The sequence below is a fragment of the Aythya fuligula genome, chromosome 1, assembly GCF_009819795.1.
Source record: "Aythya fuligula isolate bAytFul2 chromosome 1, bAytFul2.pri, whole genome shotgun sequence".
NCBI lineage: Eukaryota > Metazoa > Chordata > Aves > Anseriformes > Anatidae > Aythya > Aythya fuligula.
The window spans coordinates 185,686,631-185,705,441 of NC_045559.1; positions in this window are offsets into that span (position 1 = coordinate 185,686,631).

Consider the following 18,811-nt stretch of genomic DNA (forward strand, 5'->3'; position numbering starts at 1 on the left):
GGAATAACGTGCCCTTGATCTCCCTGTTTACAGAATTATAGCTGGCTTTTACTGGGGCTGATGTCCTCAGGAGCCCTTTCTGGGGATTTCTGGTCGCCACAAAAACATGCTAGGAAGAGGATGGAGTTAATCAGTTGGGCTTTCCTGCTGCTATATTCAGCCTAGCAAGCTGACTCCGACAGATGTTTCTGCTTTTAGGCCACGAGGAACTTTACTGACCGTCTTTCCCTGTGCTCAAGAAGCATGTAAAGCTATCAAAGACTTGATTTCTGTAAGAGCATTGTCTCGTCACTTGATGCTTTTTCTATTTCTGGCCTAGCAGATTTTGATGAATTTCTCAATGGACTGATCCCCCAGCAGAAGAAACAGAGGAAATCCTCATTGCCTGATTTTCTCTCCTGTTTGCAGAGGGCACAGGCTGCAGATGATAGCGAAGTTGCAGGGCAGAGCTGTGTGAAGCAGAGTTCAGAGCCCCCTGTTCCCAGCCAACCTCCCATTGTCTGCCCCTGACAATTTTATGTGGTGAGGAGTCGGACCTTGAACAAAATTTCTTGCACAGCCATTAGACAAGATCAGACAAGATCAAGATAAACCAAAATGGGCCAGATTTTCTTCTCTATAAAACCTCTGTGTTCCCCTGATGCGAGCAAAGTTGCTCCAGGACAACTCCAAGAAGGAGCTGCCTGCCCAAAGGACATCTCAGGGGTATTGGTCATTCCTGGCTCACAGCACGGCTGATTTTCAGAAGAGACACAATGCCCCGAATCACGCCTCTCCTCAAGATGGTACCTTTTTTTAATCAGTCACAATTATTTGTGCTCACAACGCAGGCCTCTCGAGGCATCGGGTTGCATGGGTCAATAAGGAAGGCGGTTATCTGCCCAACCGAAATTGCAGGTGCAAAATTACGCCTGCAGCTACCTGCAGCCATAAAAACCAGGCATCCTCCGAAGGCTGGTTACAACAGAAGTTGCCACACAGCAGCTGTGGGAGTCCTTCCTCCCCTGGCCGAGCCCTCGGGGCATTTCCCCAGCATGTAGTCTGTTTACTTGGAAGAAGGAGAAACACCATTTCCCCCATCCTCTACGGGACAGCTATTTTAGTGGACCATAACGTTATTGTAATAATTGCTGCTTCGCCAGGCAGAATTATTAGTCTGCCGGGAACGTGTCACGCATCAACGCTCGTCTCAAATGCCTGTTAATTATCTAAATAAGCAAATTTGCTTCCTTTCCCACCATGGTCACTAGTTCCATGTATCGTTTGTGCAGCGGAGGCTGTGATCTTGCAAAGAGCCCTGCCAGCAGCTGTCATTACCAGGGCTGTCTCATCGAAGCTGCCGATGTGAAGAAGGACTCGTTCCCCAGGGCCTGATTGAAATCCTTTTGAAATCAGTAGAGAGTTGCTCGCAGTCTTTAACAGGTTTGGATTACATCCTCAGATAGTAACTTTTTCCGGGCAGGAATTTTGCTTCAAACATCTCTTGAATACACTTGAGAGATCTGTCAACTGATAAAATACCCAGCCTTAAGCCAATACAGCCAGTGGAGCCCCTGAATATGTTGTATTTTCTTTCAAGATATAGTTTTTTCTCCTTGGAAAAGCAATAATCTCATGTTCCTTCTTGCCCAGAATCAGACCTGCAGTAGCTTTTTAGTTGCACGGAGACATCCAAATCCAAAAACACTTTTACTCTGACTTTTTGAGGTTTCAGACATCTCCAGGGCTTCGGTGTGTGCCCTCTGCCTCTTGTACAGCAAAGGTTTGCCTTCCACCCACCTCCCTGCACTCCCCCTGTGCACAAGCATCCCCTCCACAAGCATTCTCTCCTCCCTTTCCTTCTATGCCAGTGGCGAACAAGGAAGGCATGGTCCCACCAGCTGGATTCACCTTATCTTGTGCTGGGAGCTAGTCCACCTTTGCACAAAAGACAAAGAAAAGGCAGCTCCTGACTCTCCACCAGTCTGCACCCGAGTTAAACATCCACCAGACATCCAAATTCCCCCCCTTTTTGCTTCAAATCCACACAAGTGCAAGGGCTGCTGGAGGAAAACCCAGACTTTGTCCCCAAGAGGGCTGTTTCATGCAAATCTCAAAATGAAATTTCTCACAAGTGTTCATTTTATTCGGGGATGTTAGCAGGAACATAATGAAAACTGTCATCCCAGCCCAGCTGAATTTTCCCACCCACTGGAGATTTGCCTTCCCATGGTGTGGCTTGGGACCCCACAAGCCACTGATTTGGGGATGTAAAAGGAAAACCGTGTGTGTTTAGTGAAAGCAGATAGAGCCATCTAGTGACAAGAGAAACGCATTCTTCATTTCACAGAGCACAAAAAGTCCACAAGCCCCCAAAGGCCAATGTTCACCACCAGCAGGCCAGAGGGCCCCTCGCCCGTGGGTGCATCTCATGGGGTTCACGCAGCCGGAGCTTTGTCTGGTTCCCAGCAGCCTGTGGACAGCAAAGGTTTGGGGAGCTGGGAGCAGGGATGGCAGTGCCAAGAGAAAAGATTGCTCTGGGTCATCAACAAGGTTTGGGTTTGGGCCCTAGGGAGGTGGGAAGAGTGTGGGATGCCAGGCTTGGCCAGAGCTTGGCCTCAGCTGGAGAGCATCCTGATGGGGTGGATGGGGCTCTTGTATTTCCTGGGAGAGTTTCCCCAAACTCATTTTGAGCTGCTTGAGCCACACAAGGGAAAAAACAGGACAGTGGAGATGCTGTTTTTATAAAATTTTATTAAATTTTTAAAAGGTTCTTTTCAGGTAAGGAAATATTTGAGGTTGGACTGAACACTGCCTCTGATCAAAACGAAAACCAAAATGAAACACTTTCATAACTTTCTATCACTAATGTATTGAAAAAAAAAAAGGGGGGGGGGGTTGTAACAGGGAATTTTTGCTTTTTTCTTCTTCCTTTTCCTTCTTTGTCCAGCAAACTCCCTCTCTCCTCTGAAGCAGCCACACAATTCAGTTCATTATCAGTCCAGCTAACTGCATTACTGCACTTCCCAGCCAATTAAGATCCAAAGCCTGATGTTTTACAGTAAACTCCCCAAACGACGGGATAATGAGGTTACTGAGGAGGTTTTGCTCCTCGGGTAGTGTCCATACACTTTGTGGTTTATAAAGGGGAAGATAAAGTAGCCAGCGTGGCTTTCATGTGAGCCTTCCCGAGCACCCTCCAGGCCTCGTATTGCTTCTGGGAAGGAAGGGATTCTCCTGGAGCACAGAGGTGAGACCGTTTGCCCTAGGGCAGAGAGGGACCAGAGTCAGCCCTGTCCCTATCTGTGCTGCCGAGACCATTTGGGGTCCTTAGGCTATATTCACGCTGCTCAGTGCAGCTGTGTCCCCATCACAGAGCCCTCAAGCCTCGGTCTCCTCCTCACCCCAAGAGGTTTCCCCATGGCCGAAGGACAGGACTGTGCAGGGGCGAAGATGTGGGGCTGGTGCCACCACATCAGGGCCATAGTGAGCGGGCTGACCTGCCAGTCTGGGGCAGAAATTCCAGCTTCAAGGTTTGGTTTGTCTTGGGGTGGAACCAAACCCAAGGCTGTCTGCATCACAAACCACCCCAAAGCAAAACAATTTGTCTGGGGTCAAGCTTACATGTTTGGCTTTGCCTCTGCTTTCAGCTTTACTTCTGAAAATAAGAGGCCAAAACATTCCTTTTCTTGCTCCCACAGACAGGTTTTGTTTCTACCAGATGACACAGCTCTTTGAACATATTTAACCAGTTCTACCCAGTAACTTGTTCATACCTGCAGTCTCAGCCAGGAACTCAGCACCAGCATCCCAGGCATTTTCCACATCCTTAATTAAGGCAAGGTGAAAGGAGTGTGTGTAATGAGCTGCTAGGGTGAAGGGTGTGGAAGGAGAATAAGGACAATGCAGCCATCAAAGGAACAAAAACGCTTTTGCCTGGGCTTATAATTGAAAAGAAAAAATCCCTTCTGATGAAGGTGACTCCCTGCAACACTTACCTGGTTAGGGTTGAGACTCTCCCACTTAGCTTTGTTCATTTTGGTATTAATTCCTCTTTCCAAATCCTCTCGGCTCCATTTAGCCAGTTGTGGCTGAAAATGTGTCCCGTGTTTTGTGCCTGCTCGTGAATCCACATGCTAAAATCTGAGGCAAGAGGCTGTGCTGCTTTTTGTAGGGTTTCTAGTCTTTTCCTGGACTGCTGTAAGTGCAGCCCAAACATGTTAACGGTGCCCAGTTCTCGTTTACCCTCTCATCTGAAGGAGCTACTCTGGTCACGGTTAATTGGGGATGAACCTGGGAGCAGCATGTTAGTTGACTCAAGCAGCTTTAATCAGATTGGAGTCAGCTCCGAAACCCGCAGCTGGCTTACAGCGCTGGCCGGGACAGCACGTGGTATGGCCAGATCCAGCCCTTAGTTTAGAGGCCCGATTCCTAAAATGTGTTTGAACAGAAAGCTTCTGTGAAGACCTGCTCCACCAGACCCTCCGAGAGCTGGAAGCTGCCCAAACGTCCGCTGCGCTTTCTGCAAAGGACTCCAAGCAAAACACCTTCCTGGGCAGGACCTGGCGAGCTGCGTGCTGCCCTCAGTCCAGGGACACAAGCAGGCAGAAGGAGAGATTGCAGTAATAAGCTAACAAAACTCAGGGAGCTCAGTTTAGGTGTGCTTCCTCCCCGTGTCCTTATGAATCAGCCGATTACGAATTGGTTTAGAGGACGACAACTGCACATTTGTCATCGTCTGAAAGCGCCGTGCCGCTGTGCTGTGCACACAGACGTGTTGTGGCTACTGACAATCACCCCCAAACCACCCGCCCGTGGAGCTCGGGTTGTGCTGTTTCTGTATTTTGGGAAGCTGGCTCGCCAGCAGCTTTCAGCTCTACCTAGCACTTGGAGCAGCCTCGCTAAACAGACCTCCAGGCCTCTAATTAGGCAGATGAAAGAGCGAGGAGCCCAGCGCAAACACCTTTGTTCAGGAGTTCTGCTGGCTGAGTCATCTGTTTTCAGGGGAGAAAATGATGATGAATTGATTCCTCGGCTCTGGCTCTCTGACCATCCCACAGAGCCCAGCAAAGTCCTACCAGGACAAGCCAATTTAAGCAACAGAAGCCCTGCAGGCTTTAACAGGGGACTCTCGATGCACACCCCTTCCCCCACACAACTTCTGAAGCGCGTAGGTGGTTTCACTGGGGTTTTATGACAACAACTAGGGAAAAACAGCTTTGGGAGCTAACATTGCCCAGCAAGACACAGCCTGCAGCATGTTTTTTATGGCCGAGGACTCACGGCGTTCCTGGCTTCATTTCCTAAATGCTTGCAGCAGTCCCCGTGGTGGCCGGGCTGTCCCCGCCGACGTGTGCTGCAGCGGCGGGACGGGGCTCAGACGTGACGAAGCAAATGGCTGTGGAAACAGAGAAGTTGAAGAGGAATTTGAAGAAATGACACGAGTTAAAGCAGGCATAAGATGGGTTAGGCAACAACTGATGGCTTGTTCTTCCAACCAGCGTCATCGGGGCTCATCCACGGTGCCTGGGCAGGGCAGGGGTGGCTTTGAGCGGGTGGTGGGACGGGGAGCCCCAATGCACAGCTGAGAACATAGGCAGGTGCAGAGAAAATCTGTGGCCTTATTGCTTCCAGTGTGCAAAAATCACCTTCTGTAGACGCATGGAAAGCTGCTGTCACTAATATCACCAGCGTCGAGTTTCCTGGGCTGGTAGTGAGGATTTTTTCCTTGTCAACATGTGGTTTATAGTGTAACACTCCTGCTCACATCAAACGAAGGAAATATATAAATGCATTCTCAAAGAAAGGGTTTTGTTCCTAAAAGTCAGTGAGATTGGTACAGGACCTAAGGTCAGGATCTAGCCTGCAGAGCATGTGGTGGGAGTGATTTGATCATGAAAATGCAGTATTTTGGAGGGCAAGGTAAGTCCCTACAGTTTGGGGAATAATTCACGAACCTCAGAAACCAGAGACATATTCCAGAGCTTGTTTTCTCTTTTGACCCCAGCCTTTGCTAAACTTGGCTGTTCCTCGGTCATTTTAGCCCAGATTTTCCTACCAAGTGAGGTTTCTTTTTGAAGACATGCTGTGTAGCCCACGAGTTTTTCACCTTGCTGTATAAAAGCACAAGGCAAGCAGCAGCTTGTACTTTCATTAGTAATTATTTACCAGAGGAAAAAAAAAAGCTTCCTCATCAAGGAACATGTTATTTTCTTTGTGAACAGGAGATGATACCTCCAGGGCTGGGGACTCCACCACTTCCCTGGGCAGCCCGTTCCAAGGCTTGCCCACCCTGCCTGTGAAGAAATTATCCCCAATATCCAACCTGAACCTCTCCTGGTGCAACTTGAGGCCGTTTCTTCACATCCTATATCTTGTCACCTGAGAAAAGAGCCCCACACCAGGATGAAACCCTGCCTATTCCACCATGCTGCACAACCACAGGCCAGAAATACTTGCCTTTGAGCTCAAAGGGAGGTGCAGATGCTTCTTGGCTATCTCCTGCTGCCCATCTTTCCCTTTCCTTCTGTGTGGTAGGAACAACAGCATTTCCCCACAGGCATCACAGCAAAACAACTACTTTTTGCATAGTGTTTTTGGTGTCAGAGCTCTGGGAAACGGCTTTGCTGCTGTCACAGGAGCACAGAGTGCCCACAGTTGGTGGCTTTGGCTTGAGCTTTGGATGCTGTACAAAGCCACAAGCCCATTTCACCAGCAGGGATACAAATTTCCTCCTGTACCTCTTGTCACAGCCCAGGAGCTAACATGAGGGAGTGAAAACAGCCATCCCTGGGCAGAGGCCTCATGGAGCCAAGCATCCTCTGGCTGCCACGAGCACAGCACAAAAATTTGCCATCTTCCTTCTCATCTCTTACCTGTAATTACACCAGCTTTGCTCCCTGGTCATCTGCTCTCTTCAGCCAGGAATCCAGCAGCCGATCTGGCCCTGCCACCTACAAGCACTTATTTGTTTGCACAGTCAGGAGCACTTTTTGTCTGCTCTTTTGGAAAGATGTAAACAGCAGGCAATACACCTCCACTGGTGACTTAACACCAATAACGTGCCTCACTTGGGAAAAAAAATAATCTATAGTTTCTTTAAGTGTTAAGCATATGGGAACAACAGTAAACATGCTCTGAAAGGCTCAGGGAACTCTAAAGGACACCGGTGTTGCGTGTGGGGAAGGCAGTAAGAGATTCCCCTCCACGTCGTACATTTAGAAATGCCCATCTCTAACATATTTAAGGAGATATAAAGTTGTAGTGTCCTATATGGTCACTAAATTGTCTTCAGTAAGCGACTGTGTGTATTTGACTTTGGCACCTTTCTAGCGGTGTAAAAAGCGTTTGTAAGGAACCATAAAAAGTCATTACATATGCAGAACAATTGAACCTCCTCAGCATCTGTGGTAGGAAACACATCTGTCTTCTGTCCGCCTCTTTCCTAAATGCCTCCATGAATCAACTTTTATGGGAGGGCCGTAAATATCCCCTTCTATTTGAATCCAGGAGTTAACAATACCCCCTGTGACCATAAACACAAGATGGTTCATTCAGGAAAGAGGTGCACTCAAGTAAGCAGAGATCTTTGTGACAGTTGCTGCCAGTATGGTCCACAGGCACCGCTAATCACATTAGCGCGAGAGCACGGAGGTGGCCAGTAGACAGCAAAATAAAGAGGGGGAGAAAAGCAAGACTAATCTCGTTAAAAGGGAAGCAAAGATAGACGCTACTCTTACACAGAAGCTTATAACGTCCCCGCTTTCCCAGGGCTGGCATCACCTGGATGCTCTCCGGGACGCGGTCTTCACCATCTCGCTGGTGTTTGCAGAGGGATGCTTTTTCTTACGGCCCTTTGCCATCACTGTTCTCTTGGTTTCTGCACAGGCGACCTCAAATCCTTCCTGAAGGAAGGGTCTGCTTGCCTCCAGATGACCTTAAAAGCAGTGGGAATGTTTTTAAGCCCCTGTATGTGATCCTTTCCCAACAGAGGAAGACCTACAATTGATTACAGATGAAACAAGCACCTAATGTACAACATCAGTGTTCCCTCCGGGGAGGCAATATTTGATGTTTGAGTGTGCCTGCTCCCTGAATTAAGTTTTTCACTCTATGCTGTGTGAGGAAAATGCCCAGATCTCAGACAAGACACACGTCTGTGGCACTTTTCTGACTTTGGGAGTGCCAAAGCACCCGTGAAGCTGGGAGCTGAGGATTAGCCAAGCAGTCACATCATGCCCACTAGCAAACCCCACAGTGTCACCCCACAGTGACAGCCCTTTCCGTGCCCTAGCCAGGATGCACTACCTCACCACCCTTTGCCTCAAGAAGGATTTGGGCAGTTTCCAAACCGGTGAGCTTCCAGTTCAGCTGGATGAGATGTGATGTTGGGGGAAAAAGATATTGTCTACTTCTGGGGGGAACTAGTTTTAGTGCCTCCCACACCCCCCAGGGTTTAATGTTGGAAGGGAAACAGTGCCTTGTTATCTGAAAGGAGCCTCAACCTGGCTTTATGCCCACAGTTGTTTGATCAGTATCATCCTACGGTGATGAGGATGGAAAAACAAAGCGCTTGCGTCAGTGGGTCAGCTGTCCGCCGCCGCGTGTGCTGGGCGATTAATCAACCCGGGGCGAGGGAGAAAGGGAGGATCTGACGGACAGTAGAAATCCCTGATGGAAAATGTCCCTCGGGGTTACATTAGGTAGCGGGGTCTGGGTAGGGAAAGTGAAGACGAATTCATTCGGCAGTGGTGGTTGGAAAGAGCATGGGAAAGGCGTGGATGGACCCAGCATTTCCGAGCTGCTGGGAGCTGCCTGCAGGACATGAACAAGGAGCTGCAAAAGCAAAAGGGATGGAGGGGAGAGGGGCCAAGGGAGGAAACACCTTGTTTTTATTCTCATGGATGTGTGTCTGGCCCTCGGTCACAATTCGCTCATCTCTTCGGCTAAGCCAACATATTGATCTTTCTCTCGGGCTCTGACCCTTCCATGCCTTCTCTGTTTGCAGAGTTATCGGCAGCATTCCTGCCTTCTCGCCGCTGCTCGGGGACAGCAAACAGTTCAGATAAAATTGATCCGGTGGATACAAGGCAAGACGTAATGAAGGAACCCGGGGCATGAGGCCATTCGCAGCCTCCCTGCCCTCACGTAAGCTGGCTGAGGGGGGTTCAGCATTACCTGGCTCAGAAGGCAGGCTGTCCTAGTGGGCAACACCGAATGGCTCTGAGCAACACTCACAAAATGCAAACTGGGATGTTAATATGGTCATCATCATCGTTGTTTTTATGTGCTGAACTGGAGAAACCCTAATGCCACCTCTCTCCACAAGTGTTACATACCTGGTAGGTTTTGAAGGGTGGAGAAATCATGCAGACCACCCAGTCTGACCTGTGTGGTACCAGCCTGGGAGCCACGGTTTCATCTTCAGGCCATGGTTTTGTGCAGGTGGACGGACAAGTGTCTGAAAGAGGAACAAGAGTCTTCTCAGTGTTTGTCAAGACCTCCTGGTGTCAAGGCCACCAGGTTTGCAAGGGCTACTCAGAACAAATGTCCTCTTTGGGGGGGATGCGCTGTACCTTCTCCATTTATAACCACAGATAGGGTCAAGGACACAGTGGTTATATCGAAGTAACTACTTGTAGGGCTACAGATCCCATACCCAAGGTGTGTGGGAGACGTGCTGTGCTCAGAGTGGGCAGTGGGGAGTGTAGGAGAGGGAGAAAAAAAAGCCCAGTGCACCCCATGGATTGTAGGCAACGTCCTTGATCTCCTTACAAATGGCTGAACCTGTTAAAACAGGAAAACTTTACAAACTGATAAACACAAAATTATAATAACAATAAAATAATAATAATAAAAAATAATAACAATTAAAAAAAGGCCCTTGAACTCATGTTTTGGCCATTCTTGGTGACAGTAGCTTCAAGCATCATTAAGTGAGAGCTCCATTTCCAGTAGCTGCGGACAACTACTTGCTCTCAGGGTCTGAATCAGCAAAGCCACTCGAGCAGCATGCAACCTGGCAGGGCTGGTGGGGAAGCTGCTGGCTGGGATGAGGTCAGCTGGAGCAGCTCGAGGGCTCTTTGCTTGCTGGTTGGCCTGTGCAAGCTCATCCGGCTGACTTTCCCTGCTGAAAGGAATAAAATGCATCTAAAGAAGTTGGTTGTGTAGGAGTCTTTGCTTCTCATTAATTCTCAGTGATTTCTCTATGCCTTCTTATTGTACAATGACTATTTTCTGCAGCAGCCTGCATGAAAGGAAGGCTGTTTTCTAAGGCGTTGCCCTGGGAGAGAAATTCTGCTGATGGCAGACTTCTAAGGGAAGGCCAGAGTAGTTTGAAAGGGGCTTGGTGGGTAAAAATGGACTTTGTGCACCTCACCCACAGCAACCTCCAGCTGTGGAGCATCTTTGGAGCCCTGCTGCTCAACATACGGGAGCACCTTTACTGGGGGGAGTGGGGAGAGGCAAGGGCAATGCTTCTGGCTGATGTGGGGATGGAAGCCACTGGATAGAGGAGCCAATGCTTCAGCAGTTCTGAGGACAAGGAAGAGTCAGGCAATTCTGAAATGCAATTCTCTTGACTGACTTTAAAAAAAAAAAAAAAAAAAAAAAAAAACAATGACCAACCCAGGCACTGAGGTTCTTGGGGGAATGAGACCTGTGTTGGCGTTCCTTGTGCCAGGCACTTTCTCTAGCCAAAAATTTGTACTTCTCTCCCCACTTCATGCTTTTCTAGGGCTTCTGATATTTCTCTTTGCTTCTTTGGTTGTATCAGTATACACACCTCCAACGAAGTAAAAACTTCTTTTCATTTGCAATCAGAGCTAGTAAAAATCCTCTGCTTACATAGCTTGGTTCCTGAGCAACTTCTCAATATATATGCGTGTTTCCAAAGGTGGCTCCTGCTGTTTCAGCTTGTCCTACTCTACTGTACTGAAAGAAAAAAAAAAAAAAAGCTTTGTGTTTAGTGTCCTTATCAACAAGGCAGCTCAGAGCCAGGGCGGTTTGGATGGGCCACAGTGGCTGGTGGGCAGAAGAGATGCTGTGCCGCACCCCGGCACAAGCAAAGGCAACGCCACAGTTTCGTGGGGCAGTGAATCATGCAGGCTGTGCTGATTTCCTTCCTTGCATGACACACGGCGGTCTGCTTTTGGCATTGCAAATACATCTGAGAAAAAGGAAGGATCAATACATTTCATGAAACTGTTCCACTCTGAATCATGTGGCATTTCCCAAATTGGCTATGGCACGTCGCTGAGTAATTTAGACTGTGATTTTCTTGCAGTTTTCCAAAACAGTAATCAAAATCTGAGGTTTAATTCACTACGTTTAATTTATTGCTGGTTTTGAGCCTATGTTTACCAATGCTAATTAGTTGTCTGAAAGCAAATTACTTGCATGAAAGACATGTTACTTTTCAGACCCTAGCATGCCTTGGGCAAGTGACTTGTGTTTTTATGGTCCTGCTGATGAATCATTCATCTGGCACAGTAAAGCAGGGACAAAGCCATAGCATTTCACCATGGGTCCAGCTCCTGGGGCTGCCTGGTGCCCTCACTCCCCACAGAAGCCCTCTGATGCTGTGTGAAAGATGCTCTGACCATTTGGGAATGTCCTAATTCTGTAGTATCTAGAAGGAAGAGCCTAATTTCAAACTAAAGTGGAAATCTATGAGCTGGCATGCACTTGGCTAGCTAGTAAAGATTCGAAAAACCTGAGCACATCGAGCACATCACTACCAAGGCTCAAGTAAAGGTGAGAAAAGCTAGAGTAAGGATAGTAGAAGTGTAAAGAGATACTTGAAGTGTTTTAAATCTCAAAGAAAAGCATGATGAGGAAAAAAGGAGATTTTCATCTTTCCAGTTAAGAGTGATTCAATGATGGGTGTGTGAGAAATGCAAGAAAATGAGGCTTTAAAAAACAGAGCAGCATCCTCTTCGTGCTTTGGTACAGACTCTAACTGCCACCCACCACTTGTGAAGCCTTCCTTCCCCACCTTGCGGGGTCAGTTTTACACATTTTTACATGGTTTTACACACATGCCAAAAGTCAGGACCAAAGGTGGGTTCCCAGCACACTGGTTCCCAGCATGTGGGCATATGTGGGAACATTTGAGCAAGCATGTGGGAGGGGAACCACGCTACGCCTCGGTGGCTGCACGGCGCAGGGACTGACCCTGTGCAGCACAGACACTGCTAAATGCCGAGCACCCAGCCTGAGCTGTAAATTGAAATGGCACAGGAAGGCACTGTGTTTGATTCCCAGGTGTCTGATGGGTCTCCATGGAGGGAAATCAATGCCATTAGTAGTGGAGCACCGCTGTTTTCTCACTGCCTCTCAGCTCCGATCAATCATGACAGGCTGCTGCTGTCCCATTCACTGTCCAGATGGCAACATGCAGTGCCTACGTCTTATAAACTCTTGTACAGAAGAGAAAAACCAGCTCTTTCCAGCTTTAAACAGCATATCTGCTTTGTAGACACCACACAACAGTCTTGTGCTCCTGCACTGGGAATGTGTGAGGGTGGAGCAGGTGCGCAGAGCTGTTTCGCTGCACAGAGATTTAGGATCATAGAATCCTAGCATCATTAAGGTTGGAAAAGACCTCCAAGATCACCTAGTCCAACCATCCCCTACCACCAATGTCACCCACTAAGCCATGTCCCCAGGCACCACGTCCAACCTCTCCTTGAACACCCCCAGGGACAGTGACTCCATCACCTCCCTGGGCAACCCATTTGATGTGCTTTGGTCTCTCATTCCTGAACAGACGACCGTGGGCACTGGTTTGTAGTGTGCACCCACTCTGAAGGGCAGTAGGAGATGGGGTAGAGGCACCTCTCTAGCAGAAAGCCTGAGGGAGGACATACACCCATCTGTCAGAAAAGAACCAGTTAATTCCCTCTCCTATGATGCATTCTCATAGACTATCTTCAGAGCATCAGCCAAGCACTGCGTTATTTCTTCCATTACATGTGAAAATGTGCAGTTAAATACTAATAGACTCAGCCCTGAGTTTAGAAGGGTGTTTACGCCTCTTCTTGCATTGAGATTGGCGTTTTTCTCTTTAAAGCAGCAGATTTGAGGATGATGCAACTTGCTGTGTGGGTATATCAGGTTTGGAAGGAGGAAGGTGTTAAATGTTAAGTTTCACGATTTTTAACCTTAGTTGAGAGTCCTAAAACCCCCCTTTTGGTGCCAACCATAAGATTTTGGGTGAGGCTGACCATGGAAGCTTGAAAACTCAATCAGAAACATGGAGATGGGGCAGATCGAGGCATAGAAACTACAATTCTTCACCTACAAAAGGTCCAGGAAAGCTTTCTCCCTCCCCCCCAGCCCCTCTATCCCCCTCCTTTAGAAAACTACATAATCCAAACACAAGCACACTCACTCATTGAAGCTGATTAACAGATTTTATCTGCTGCCCTCGTGATGTTTCTGAAACTTCCTTTGATAGCCATTGCCTGTGAATAATATTAATCATACAAATCAAGAAAAACAGTAAAAAATAGTAACTTTTCTGATACTCTGTGTCTTTAACTAATGTGGTGGAAATTAGATGGCATTTCAGTAGTCATTAAAGGGCTTTACTGGCCTTAAATTTTTCTGTGTAAGCATTTATAATCTGTAACTACCAAACTTCCTTTTATTATGAAAGAGGAAATCTTTTGAAAATCAATGTAAAAAATTCCTTTCCTTTCCATTACAGAGATAGGCCCCTATTATTTTAAAATTGAAAGCCCGTGGTACGTTTTAATCTTTTTGAAGTCGTGCTGTAAGTTAACACCAATGTACATACAGTTTCCATATATTCTTTTGGATGCTGTTTGCATCCTTGTGGACAACTAGCTTAAAACTTCACTGGTCGCTTTCATGAAGGGCTTCTTGCCTGAAGACATCACCTTCCATTCCTTTATTCTTGTGGTTATTAATACAAAGTTTTCATCAGTGATATTTACGTGTCATTTTGCCAGGTGCTGTTCGGACACATAATAAGAGATGTGCCCTGCCCATGTGCATTAGATAACCAAGATTACTCAGTAAATATAACTCTCCTAAAGACTGTGCAAACAGTTCGTGTTTCACGTTGCACTTTCCTAGTTCTTCATTCTCCTTTTCTGGATTCATCGGTTCCTTTTAAAGCCTTTCTTTGCTACTGTGCCTGTTGCCACGTTCAGCCAGCTTTCTTCACTGTTGAATATCGTGTCAAGCTGAATTGTCACATCCAAAGCAAATCCCAGCCTGATAAGAAGTGACAACATGGCAAACAGGTTTTGTGTCTCTTTCATAGGTTGCTTGATTGAGCTGATACTGCCTTAAATTATGATTGGCTCAGGTTCCCTTGGTTGGTCATCTGGTTATAATGTCCTTCTGGTGCTCAGTCAGCTTAACACGCCTGAATAGTGAGAAGAGAGTGGTAGTGAAGACATACTGTTATTTCCCTTAATACCAAACTAAAACTTCCCTGGAAAGGCACCAACACGTGTTGAAAATGAGGCTACATCTAATGGGATGCTTTACCCATTGCACAGAAACATAATCCCTGGAAATGCACAAAGTCAGAGCTTTCCAGCTGAGATAACCCCTCTCAGTAGATCAAGAAATGCCACATAACCTTTATGCAATTTCACTGTGCTGCTTCTAAAACACCCCTTGTTGACAGAGCTAGGAATGTGAAGCAGAATAAGTCCTTGCTAATATTCTCCAGCCCCGAGGGGGTCCCAGGTGGGTTGGAGCTACAAGCTGCAAGCCTCTACAGGCAGTCAGCCTGTGCTGAGAGCTGGACAGATCACCTATGAGAACCAGCTGTGATGGCAGACAGTTGTCTAAAGGGAACTAACTGTATTGAAGACACTCTGCCTTCATCAGGCAGCAAAAATTAGCCCTCTTTACTGACCCAAGTTGTTCTAAACTCTTAGTGTTCAGTGAGAAATTATTCTGGATTGCAGCTCTGGCCCCATTCAACCTACCTAGCTCAGCCACTCCATTTAGTAAGAGGTCAAATCACTGTGGTTTCTTCCTGGCATTGGATGATCAGTGAAGAAAAAAGGCTTTTATCATTCTACCATCACCAATCATTTGTATTCTGGGGCTCAGCCTGACTCCTAGCATAACTCCAATGACCTGAGAGCACCCTGCACCCATGGCTGTACCCAGGACTAAATCCTCATCTCTCAAGGGACCATGGTCAGAGGAGGCCTCCAAGATAACCTTGGCTGGTTCAAACTGCCCAGATCAGTACTCTTGGACCTGGAAATGACTGTGGAGTTATCTGAGGGCATGAATTGCTGCTGTAATAGCTTTGTATGTGACTGCTGTCAAGGAGATGGGGATGTGTCCCCTGCCCAAGATAGGCCAGAGACAACAGCTCAGATCACTGGGGATGAAGCCAACGACCATTACTGCACTGCCTTTTTGTGTGTGGTGGATGTATAACATTCTTTACTTGTGTAATGTCTGCTTGAATGGCTTCAGATAGTATCTAACCAATGCATGGGGTGGAGTCGCTGCAGGCGCTTTCCAGGAAAAGAACCATGTCTTCTGGCTTTCACACCCTCTGAAGCTTAAAAGCACCTACGGCCAACCCTCTCTAGCTAAAAGGCAGTGGAGATCTGTGACAGGAATCTCAGAGCAAGGAAAATAATGAGTTCTGAGAAGAGACAACGGGCACTGACTGTATGGGACGACCGATCTGCCACGTCTCCCTGGAGGCTGGGCTGGCCCATGGTCACCTTCCTCAAACACTGCTCTGCCAGGGGGATCTCCTTGTGCTCTCTGGGGAGTCTGGGGGCAGCTGGATTAGTTGCAACAGGCATGAAGCAGCTTTATCCTGGACACTGTAATAACCCGCATTCTTATTTCAGGCAACAACTTGGCAGTGATGGACTCCAACTTCTTTTATACGTTTCAGAGAAATACTGTGGGCTGACATGAGCACCTGCCAGCTCTGTTTGGGTCAGAGGAGGGTGTGTGTTTGTAGGTGTACCTGCCCCTGAGAGTAAATGTGGTGGTAAATGTGAACCCCCTCAGGAGCAGGAACACAACCAGATCCCCTGCCGTGGCCTACTGGGGCAGGCTGACCAAAGTCAGCCTGAGTAGCCCAGCATCTAACCTTGTCTCTTAGCTGGTTTCACTCACAGAGCCCAGTCATCAGATACAACTGTCTGTGAGGAATGATGGCCTTCAGTCACTGGCTCTGCTCCAGATTCTCTCTAACACTTTGGGCATGTCCTTTGCAGCTGCATTTATGCCTTATTCTTGTGTGTGGATGCACGACAGCACCCACACCTGCTCTGGCTCACCCAGCTACTCTGCAGAGCTTTAAGACCCCAGAATGAGCGTAGGGAGGAAGACGTAATGGCATCTTTAGTAAGCCATCTGAAGAACCTGATCTAATTAGGTTCTGGATGGGTTAGATGCATCTAATTTAGGCATCTTCACAAAGAAGTCTGGAGAAACCTTAACTTCTTTCCATGGGTGGTGATCAATGTTCTAATTAACTCCTCTCAGAGCCACCTCCTCTCCAGGCTTTGTAGGAAGGACGTTTCAAGAGATTTTCTGAACTTGGGTTTAATGGGATGCCCACAGTAGGCACCATGAAGCCCCATTTGGTGTTCCATCTTTGTCCATCTCAAAACCAAGATATTCTGTGGCATGTCAGCATTTCAACACCTCCCACGGGACACCGACACACCCACACCAATCTTCCGTGCTAGAAGCAGTTTCTCTGGACACCTGCCTGCAAAATGGACACCACTACTTTGGTGCTTTTCACAGGTCATGATTCCACTATGCAAGGAGTAAATGCCACCTTCCACATGGGGACCCATGGGGGAGATGTTTTCTCCTGGGTACCAACGGGGGAGCTGGTGACCTTCGTGTTTATGCTGCTGGGGATAGGTAGCAGCTGTCAGAATGGTGTGATCGAAGAGCTTTCACCCAAGGCAAAATTAATAACGTCTGCTGCTTTCTTTCACACTTCTGTAAGGCTTGCGATTGAGTCTTGATTGATGGCCATGATTGATGGCATGAGCAAATCCTTGTTGGCGCCGTCTCGAAGGCAGGTGCCTATAAATGAAACAAAAAAGACAAGGAGGAAGGTGTCTTGCAGGGCTCACAACTCCCCTATCAGTGCTGGAAAGTTGACGTGAGTGGCTTGTTTAGGGGGGTATATTTGCTGACAAAAGTCTGTGCAAACAAAGACCTTGCGAGAACGTACAGGGAACAGCTGCTCTGTATCTGGGAAAGGTAAATGCAGTTTGCAGAACAAACTCGCTCTAATTCAGGCAAATACTGTTACAAGCACTGTAGCTGAAAAGAAAACATGTTTACTGGGATGTTAACATGGCTCATAACGAGTGCAAGGAAACGGGGAAAATGCCTGTGTCTGTAAGCTTGCTGCTGAAGCAAGTCATTCCTGCCCAGAATACTCTTTTGCATGAAGCGTCTAGCCCTGACCAAACAGCCCCGGTGCCTGGGATGGAAAGGTGCTCAGCACCTACCAGAATCTGGCTCCACACACCCAGGCCAAGCACTAGCCCTGTGCTTGTATTTGTGAAAAGCAATTTTTACTCCAGTTGCTCATTCTGAGTTGCTCCAAGGGCTGTGCTGGGGAGGCATAGGGTGCTAAGCACCTTCTGGAAATCAGCGCCTGTGAGGCATCCCCAAACTGAGCGTCCTGAGAAAGTCAGAATTTGGTCTGTTGTTTCTCTAAGTCTAATGAAATCCAATTCATTATAGTACAGGTATCCAGCTCTTGCATTTCTGCAGACCCAGAGAAGCCCTTTTCTGCCCTCAGCAGCAGCCCAGGACAAGGCTGTCACCTGCAGCCTTGTGCCTGGCCAGCGTCCCCTTGCCACAGCAGAGGCTGACACACTCTTTTCTATTTCCTAGACCTGTCACCATGCTGGGACGTGGCTATTGAGCAGGTTTCTAATTTACAGACAGCTGGTTGAAGGCCAGGCCACACATTTAAGGAAAGAGCAATTAGGTGTCCTTTTATGTGATTAATTTGGGCAGCAATAGGAAGGCATCAGCCAGGGCAGAGCTGTGCTGTGAAGACCGACGGATTTTCCTGCAGTTGGCTCAGCTGCTGCAGGAGCACTGGCTCAGGAAACAAGAGGGATACAGCCCAGGAGAGGCTGCAAACCAGCTTTGAAGCCAGGTACTTGCTGGAAACACAGGCTGTGTGTTTGGGGAATGAAGTCTAGGTCTGCCATATGGGGCAGAAAATAAGTCTTTCTTTTTTTAAACCCTGATTTTCTTTCTAAAAACAAACAGAACGCAGAATTTTCAGTGACAGTTGTATCTGACATGTAACTTACAGACATACAACAGTGGCTGCTACCTGGAAGGGGGTTTAGCTAGAGTCTGCATGGGAAGAAATTTCCTTTCTATTTGGTTGACACAACAACAACAAACTAGAAACATCGGTGATGTTGATCAGTGCATCTGCTATAACCAGGGATGACCACATCTCATTTTGCTTCCCGCAGCAAAATTCACCCCCAGTGCCAGACGTGGGAGCGATGCAGGAGGTGCTCAGCCAAAGCAGCCGTCCTCTGCCCCACCACGGCAGCAGCAAGTTTGGCCAAGCATGAATCTCCTCATGACGAACAGAGCAAGGGATGGGAGTGGTTGTTTCTGAACCTCTTGCAGTAAAGCCGAGGGGCTGAGCAGCACGTTTGTCTTTGGGATTCATTGTAGACACTCAGGAGTGGGGCTTGGGGAGGATTTTTGTGTTTTATGGAGAGACTGAACAACCACCAGTTCATAGAATCATAGAATCATGAATCATTAAGGTTGGACAAGCCCTCCAAGATCATCTGGT